The sequence below is a fragment of the Lygodium microphyllum genome, chromosome 14 (assembly GCF_053477565.2).
Source record: "Lygodium microphyllum isolate KBCC chromosome 14, Lygodium_microphyllum_v1.1.10, whole genome shotgun sequence".
Taxonomy (NCBI): Eukaryota; Viridiplantae; Streptophyta; class Polypodiopsida; order Schizaeales; family Lygodiaceae; genus Lygodium; species Lygodium microphyllum.
In genome coordinates this window covers 137618024-137626026 of record NC_141148.1, presented here as the reverse complement: position 1 = coordinate 137626026, position 8003 = coordinate 137618024, and the positions used below count along the sequence as shown (strand labels likewise).

At 38.3% G+C, this 8003-nt stretch overlaps 1 long non-coding RNA gene across 1 annotated transcript; it reads left to right on the top strand.

Annotated features, from left to right (window-relative positions):
• The first annotated feature begins 4136 nt into the window (after positions 1–4136).
• On the top strand, positions 4137–5342 carry LOC148026157 (uncharacterized). Its single transcript, XR_015693033.1, has 4 exons — positions 4137–4451; positions 4546–4673; positions 4744–4813; positions 5283–5342. It is a non-coding gene; the product is annotated as an uncharacterized LOC148026157 (long non-coding RNA).
• Positions 5343–8003: the final 2661 nt, after the last annotated feature.

Here is an 8003-nt window from a genome sequence, read left to right as displayed (position 1 = left end):
TTACATGAGTGCTTGAGAAGGCAAAAGGCCAAGTGACCCTATTATATAGGATACCTTTAATGCTGAGGGAAGCTTATCATGGCTCTAAGTTAATAAGTTCCCTACTGTGTGTTGTTGACAGAAGTAGTGTAATCACATACAACCCAACCTTATGGGGTTGGAAGCTCATATCCTATGCTAGACAATTGTTTTCTCTGTAGGGAGATGGATTTTATACTACTTCATGGAATGGTGTTTTTATATATTATCTTTTGTGCAATAGAATGTTGTTTTCCAAAGTGTTTGTCATGTGCTAGATGTTGTGTTAATGGACCCTATGTAACATGATAATAAAAGGAAGCTGCTTTTTTATGTTGTAATAGTATGGTACCTTTGCTAATTAGATAAGTAAAATAAATCCCATCAAGGAACGCGAGAATACCTCAATCATGATGACCAATCATCTATGGCTAGATGGACCTAATAATTTGGGCAGCTTTTCTAAACATTAGATGGAGTTATTAATACATGATCCTCCAAATTCAGTAGGATATATATGAGGCTCAACTTCATTTTTGGGGGCCTAATGTGAGATGATGCCTTATTGGCAAGGGGATCAACATTTTATTCTCTTCAACTTCTCACTCTCTTTGAACCAAGTGCAATATTTTCTCTACTCTCACCTATGATTGATTACAACGTAATATTTCTCAGGCAAGCATTATGTTGCTATTAGGGGTGACCTGCATATGAAGTAGAATCAAGATTCTCATGCGCAACTAAGTTTGAGGTTTCTTGAGGGAAAATTGAGCAGTGATGTGCATGGACATAAAGTTTTGTTGAACACTAGAGGACTTGTCTAGGTTTATTACATGAGACAACTCACAAGAATCCACAAACTGATTGTGATTTCTATCCTCTAAGTAGGCAAGTCCTAAGACTCCTTAGGTGAAATAAGAGCTTGTCTCAATCCCACATGGGACTTAAAGCAAATGTGTAGAACTTATGAGAACGTGGATCTATTGTGCTACACCTAGTTTCTTAATAAGGGACAAAATGTCTCAATATGGGACTTTAATGTTCAATGGTGTTACGATGATGTCCTAGGCTTCTTTACTTTCTAAAGGAGAGTGATTATAGCTATAAAGTGCTCTTGGTGAGGGGTGTGTGTGTGTGTGTGCACTACTTACTTGGTGTAATCGATACCTAATTCATGTGTACGTAATACTTTTGGTGACCTAGTCTTGAGTTGAAATGACACACAAGATTTTTAAGGTTACAAGTGCAACTAGAGACCCTCCAAGGTCTTGAGTTGACCAAACTTAATATGAGTCCATCTATGTATGTCCTTGTATTTTTCTTGTAACTCCTTTTTGTCTTATGGTGCTTGGGTCAATTTCAAAGTTGGCAAAGAGTCACCTCTTTCCCACTCTAATAGTCTTAGTACAGAGTTTGAGTCTAGGGTTCTTTGGGCACTTGTTTCCTTGTGCGGCAATGCTTGGTAGCCAATGGTGGAAACCCTAATTTCTATGGTCTCAATGCACCAATGGGCTGATCTAGGTGCGGTGAACCCATTGTCAATTATCACTCTCTTTTCTTACTTGCAAGGTTAACTCCTAGTGGTGACAAGAAGCTACCTTTACACTTCAAGTTTTGTTAGTTGTCCCTATCTTTGTCAATTGTCACTAGATTTTCATACTTGCAAGGTTCCAATCCGGTGACAAGAATATTCCTATAGTGCACTATTTTCTGTGTGTGTGAGACGGTAGCTTATAAGCCATCATGTGACCTAAAGTGTACCTAAAACCATGTATAACTAGCAAAATGGACCTATATGAGGTGCACATGTATTGCATAGTGCAAATAGGTTGCCTTAAACTAGTGTGGAGCTCTTAAAAATGTGAGTGTAACTAGTTGGGAGCTTGATATCATATTTCAATGGAGTTCAATGCTAAGAATATTAAGAATATAAGCATTCAAATGGATAGAATGGACATAGACTTTCAAATTGGATTATATGGAATTGGAAATTGAATATTACATGTCTCTTGAGTAGCCTTGGTTTTGATTCAATCTTTAGAGTAGGCTAAAGAAGAGTTTCACAACTTTGTAACATAGGGGTTCAAGACACACACCACTACAATTCCTAGGAGTGATAAGAATATCCTATGATGTTGCAAATCACGCCCTTCCACCAACAGTAAGAGTTGAAAAGAGACTCTAACTTCTTCCAACATGTCCATATAGAAAGGGGAAGATAGTAGCATTGAATACCATTAGGGGGGTAAGAAACATCTTCGAGTCTATGATTTGACTAGTAAGACCAAGCTCCAATCCTCTTCCTAATCTTTACATGTCTTATGTATTAGCCACCACTCAAATATTTTTGAGACAAAATGTTGACTCTCAACCCAATGGGAGCACCCAACTGTCTAAAGATTTGACTAGTAAGACCAAGCTTGAGATTAGTCCTCTTCCTAATCTTTACATGTCTTATTTATCGGGCCACTCAAATATTTATCGGGTCACCTGGGTGCTTCATGGTAAGGACATGTTTACACCCCATGTGATTCATGGTAAGGACATGTTTACACCCCATGTTTCCATGGTTGGTTGATGATGTTCCGTTATTTATAGCTTAATTTATGTTGAGATGAATGAAGAGAAACATATATATCATTATAGATATTGCATTTGTGTGGGTGATCATGGAGCTATGTGGGTGGGTAAGATGTGTTTGTGGAGGGGCATGTATGTATTTGTAGAAATAAATAATTATGAGTTAGAAACTTGCATGGACTTACCCCAAGGAATAGATCTTGTATAACAATTGAATAAGTGAACCATATCCCCCCAACTAGCAACAACAACAAGGATAAATGGAGAGGCATAAACTCAACGCTCCTTGTTTTGATTACTTGTCCCTGGAAAAGTGCAAAAATACACAATAACATAAGTTAAAGTATTGTATTGCTTGAAGCAATTGTCCCTTTTCTAAATTATTGATTACTATGCTTAATAGCCTAAAGAATCTTGCTCAATTGATGTGTAAAGAATATCAAATATGGAGAAGACTAATTAGTATTTATTGTTATATGAGGGCTTTCATGTTAGAACTTCTTGTTTGTGTCAAATTCACTTGTGAAATTATAAGCATATCAAAATATTGAGAGCTTTTAAGTCTTCATCTTAACATTAAAAAACGAAAGAGAGTTTACATATTCATGTTCCTTGATGTTTACAGTACTTGGAAAAGTCTAGAAACTCTAATGAATAGATCAACATTACCATTATGGTAAGAGGAGATGCATAGGATATAATTGCCAACATAGCACAAATTAAACCCACAACTTTGATCCTTATAGTTCCATGGCTCAAATGAAGAGTAATGATCAAGGCACAACCAAAAAGTAGGAGGCTTAGAACAAGATGTCGGGCTACTATCACCTGCAGTAAAGAAACTTTCCTTTTTAGTAACATCTGCATGATCATTGAATAATTTTGACCTTACTGAAGATTTCAAGGCATGCTATGAATTACTTTGTGTATGGATGTTTATACATTGATATATGTGAGAGAGTGTGTTTCTATAAAGCTATGAATGCATATGGTGGTGCTTTGAAAGATTAAAACATGATGAAGTGTTGGACTTACCCTTTGTTTGTGGGAAGCAAAGAATAAATACATGACTACATATACCATTTGGAAAATGGTAGATATGCCACAAACTATGACTATTGGTAATAGGTGAGGAGCAATAAGTCCATAATAAATCCATGATGTGACATTGAGAAGGCCAATGGTATAAGGGTCTGCCGAGAAGCTCTCAGTAGAACGCTTCTTCAGTATGCGCCAAAACGTGGGCTGCAACATGTGTGTATTTACTCTATGCCAAATTACCCATTTAAGATACATCTTGCATGAGATCCATAGTCTCAAAGTCTTAGCACATTTGCTAAACATCTCATGTACCTCATTAAAAAGTTAAACCTATCTCCATGTTAAGGGCTTAATATGGGAGAATTACTCAAATGAGAGGATCCTCAAAGGTAAAGCTTCAATCAACTTTCTCAAATACTAACTAACTTACATTGGCGCGATTCCTCTCCATGATACGGTGGCCACATTGCCTGCAAGAAGAAGGACAACAATACACAGCCAAGCAAGCTATCGGACAGTTTGAACAAGCAAGCAACTCCATTAACAACGTCATCTCTCCCGCTATGGCTCTTGGGCCGTGATCATCGTGAGGCTACATGGATCGCATTGACTGTGGCTTTCGCTTCCAGCTCGCCACCGCCTCAACATTTTTCTCATTGGTCACTCGTAGGAGAACCTCGAAACCCTAGCGTCTCACACCTGAAGACGAAGTACAGATCAGTGCAGGTGCAGTTTGTGGTGCTGGATTTTTTGGATCTAGGGTGAAGGACGCCATCGCCGGCCTTGATGTGGGGATCTTGATCTGCAATAACGTATGACAATGCTATCCATAGGCCCACTTCTTCCATGAGGTTGCGATCGATGCAAATCTGACTAGGACCTCATATGTGCTGACTGTGCTTCCAGGCCTGCTCAATCACAAGTGCGGTGCCATTGTGAACATCGGGTCTGGAATTGCGTCAATACTGGCATCACATCCTCTCTATGCAGTATGCTGTCTTTGTGTGCATCAAGAGAAAGTTGGTGATGAGCAGGTAGGTATGGAAAAGGGGATGCCCATAAGATGCACTGTCTTCGCATATCATCTAATGTCTGATTATGCAGGTGCATTGCGAAATTCTCTAGAAACTTGTATGTGGAGTACAAGCATAGTGGAGTTGATTTGCAGGTTGAGGTATGCTCCTTCTCTTACTTAGACTAAAATACGAATAGTATATTGTCAAGGTACCATGTATGCCACTATGAGTAGCTACCTTATTCAATTGTATTTAAGATCATGGGCTTGGGGCAATGAAATTTCTGTTGATGCACTTTGCAAAAATTTCTCTTGCTCTTAAGGTACTAGTATTTGAAAGCCACATGAGAGCAAGAGGAGCAAGATAAGAGGCCCAAATATTTACAATTAGTTTCTTGTTTGACCAGAAATAGGCTATGGGGAAGGTAGAAATGTGTATGTGTTTCTTAATTAGGCTAGACACATACTTGCTCTTTCCTTGATAGCTTTGGTTTTACTAATGATTGGTTCCCATTATCTTCTTGTGGATCTATAGCTGCCTTCTAAGCCTTTGATAAACTGTTGGATTAGAAGTAATGTTTAAGCACATGTACTAATTATCGGTCAATTTTGGTTTCCATCTTGCAAGATGTTTGTGGGATGCTACCTTAAGATGATCAAATATGAAATGCTCGGATCATGACACAAAGGAAGTAACCACAAATGCTTAGGTGAGAGTTTTAAGAATTGTTATTGTCCTTTTCTTCAACATGGTTTTTTTAGTAGTGGATCAAATTTAAAATGCAAAATTGAGTTGATTCTTGGAAGGACAAGTTTTGTAGTCAAATGTCTACATGCATCAAAAGTGGTGGTTTTGTTGGTTACTTCAAAGAGGTAAAGAAAGAGATCATTGGCTCCATTTATGAAGGCAAACCACAACAACTACTTGAAGGAAGAGAGAAGACATTCAGCTTGCAATTGCAAATAAAGACAAATTGTAACCACGTTGGGATTGCCAGGTACTTTCCTGCTTAAGCGTGGTCTACTCAAAAATTTTTAGTGAGTATGTTTGCTCCAATCATGCATTGAATTGTGTTTGAAAATTTAGAGCATATCTTTCCTCTCTCAACACTAGGTGGTAAACTTGATATAGTTTATGAAGTGGTTTGAGAAAACTTTTATGTTGTGTAGAGTATGGTTTGTTGGCCACATGTTGGTAGGGCCTTTCCCAACTATTTTGGAGCTTGTGGTAGCATATCAGCAATTGAGAAGGGCATATAAGTACATGGCCATACTAATGTCTTATGCTAAGAAAAGAGATCTTCACAGGGGTAGCAAATTTCTTGTTGACATTCTCATATTGGTTTTGCTAGGAAAGAAACATTTACATATGCTAGCCTTTGCAAAGAGGAGAGAGCAGTAGGAAGGATCAAGACAGATCTTTTAACTTCTCCTCCTCCATTCTTTCACAAAGCCAAGAGGACTGCAGTAGAGTTCTCCTTCCCTTTGGTAGACCCAAATGTTAACAGTTTTACCAGCAAAGGTATGGACCTAGTCTTCCTTATAGCCATCAGGCCCTCTGCACATGGTGCTAATATGGCCAACACTGCCAGGGCATCATTAGTTAAGCTTGCATTGCCATCAGTTAAGAGACTGACAAGCTTGCCCCATCTGCTTGTAAATTTTTTAAATTTCCTGCAACAATGGAGGGAAGACAGTGGCCTTCTTAGCAGACACATAGGGTTGTAACAAAAGGCGAAGACAACCCAAAGTGATCTTCTGGCATTTACCTCTCTTCTTATTCACTGTTTAAGAACATACACTCATGCTCAATACAGCCCATGGAACCTCATTCAAAAGATCACAATCACACCCAAAAGAGCTTGAATGACAACCCCATTCCCTGCAAGCTTGAAATATATTCAGACATCAGCAATTTCTGAGCAGTTGCTCTGCCTCCAGACATCTCAAGAGAAGCAGCTTTCTCACTGACTATGGAGAATAATCATGACCTTCTTCAGGCTCATGCTGCAAGTCGGATCGTTGTGTATGCCCCTGACATCACTGTTTGACTAGCTTCTCAGGAAGCAGGACATGCTGCAAGGTAGCAAGGGATTTCCATATGTCTTCCTATATGCCCTTTCTAATTGATCAGTGCTTTGTATTTTTCTCTTGGTAAAAGGCAGAAGACTTGTCTACAGCATGCATCTTGGCCAAAGAAGAGTTTTAAACCTTAAGTCAGTATGCAGCTGCTTAGCCAATTCTATTTAAGCTTGTAGGAAAATTTTGATCTCTCTTAGTATGAGTGAAGGACCAAATCAAGGCTCACCACATCAAATACTTTCACGGTTGACAGCATCAAACTTGCTATGAGTTTGTCCTCTTTAACTCTCATCTACATGTCTTTTGTAGCAAGAGTTTGTCCTCTTTAACTCTCACGGTTGACCAGTTGGAGGCATATGGTGTGATGTTGATGTGGTAGAGTTCTCTTATTTTGGTATTCCAGTCGCAACCCCTAAGTAAGAGGTATACACAGAGCTGGCTGAAGGTTTAAGGGGCAATGACCCATCCATCGGTCTAGGATCTCAGGTAAAAAGCCAGTGAATAACTTCAAAGTTTGAATACAAACTGCTTGTCTTGAAATTTAGTCATTCTATAATTTTACGTTTGTTTTGGAGGTGTGCATCATACAACCAAGTTTCTAAATTTTATCTCAAGGATCAGTTGCATAGCCTTAGAGCATGGTCATAATCTGGATGTGTCTACTCTTTTGATGTCATGCTTTTGGTCTTAGTTCAATTTTCGGATCAACTGTAGGCCCTTTTATGTAATCAAGATTGATGTCTTATATTGATCTAACAAACTGTTTTGTATTTTTTATTTAATTGAGTTATATAAACTAGCATATCAAATGAGGGCATTTGATGCATTATGATAGTGTACAGTTTAGTGGCAGATTGATATGTCTACATTGATATTCGAGGGGCATCACTCTCGAATCTATCATCATTTTGTTTGCCGATATACTCAATTGCAACATGATGATGTCCATATTTGTGTATAGAAAATAGAAATGACCATCTCATGTGTTTCTGTGTTTTTGGTGTCATTAGATGTTTTCTGCACATTTTTCCCCTCCTTTCCATAAACTTTGAGAAATGCTGAGAGTGTGTACATGCTTCATCATATATTAATTAAACAACTGATGGTGTTTTTTTACACTATAGAGGTGAAGATTGGCAGATTTTTAGTTGCAATATATGTAAATAATTGTTGCATCATTACTAGTTTGACAATTCTGATACGTTTCTCTCTCTGGTGAATTTCACAGGTTGCAGGTTAGGAGACATTTGGTACACTTGGAGCCATA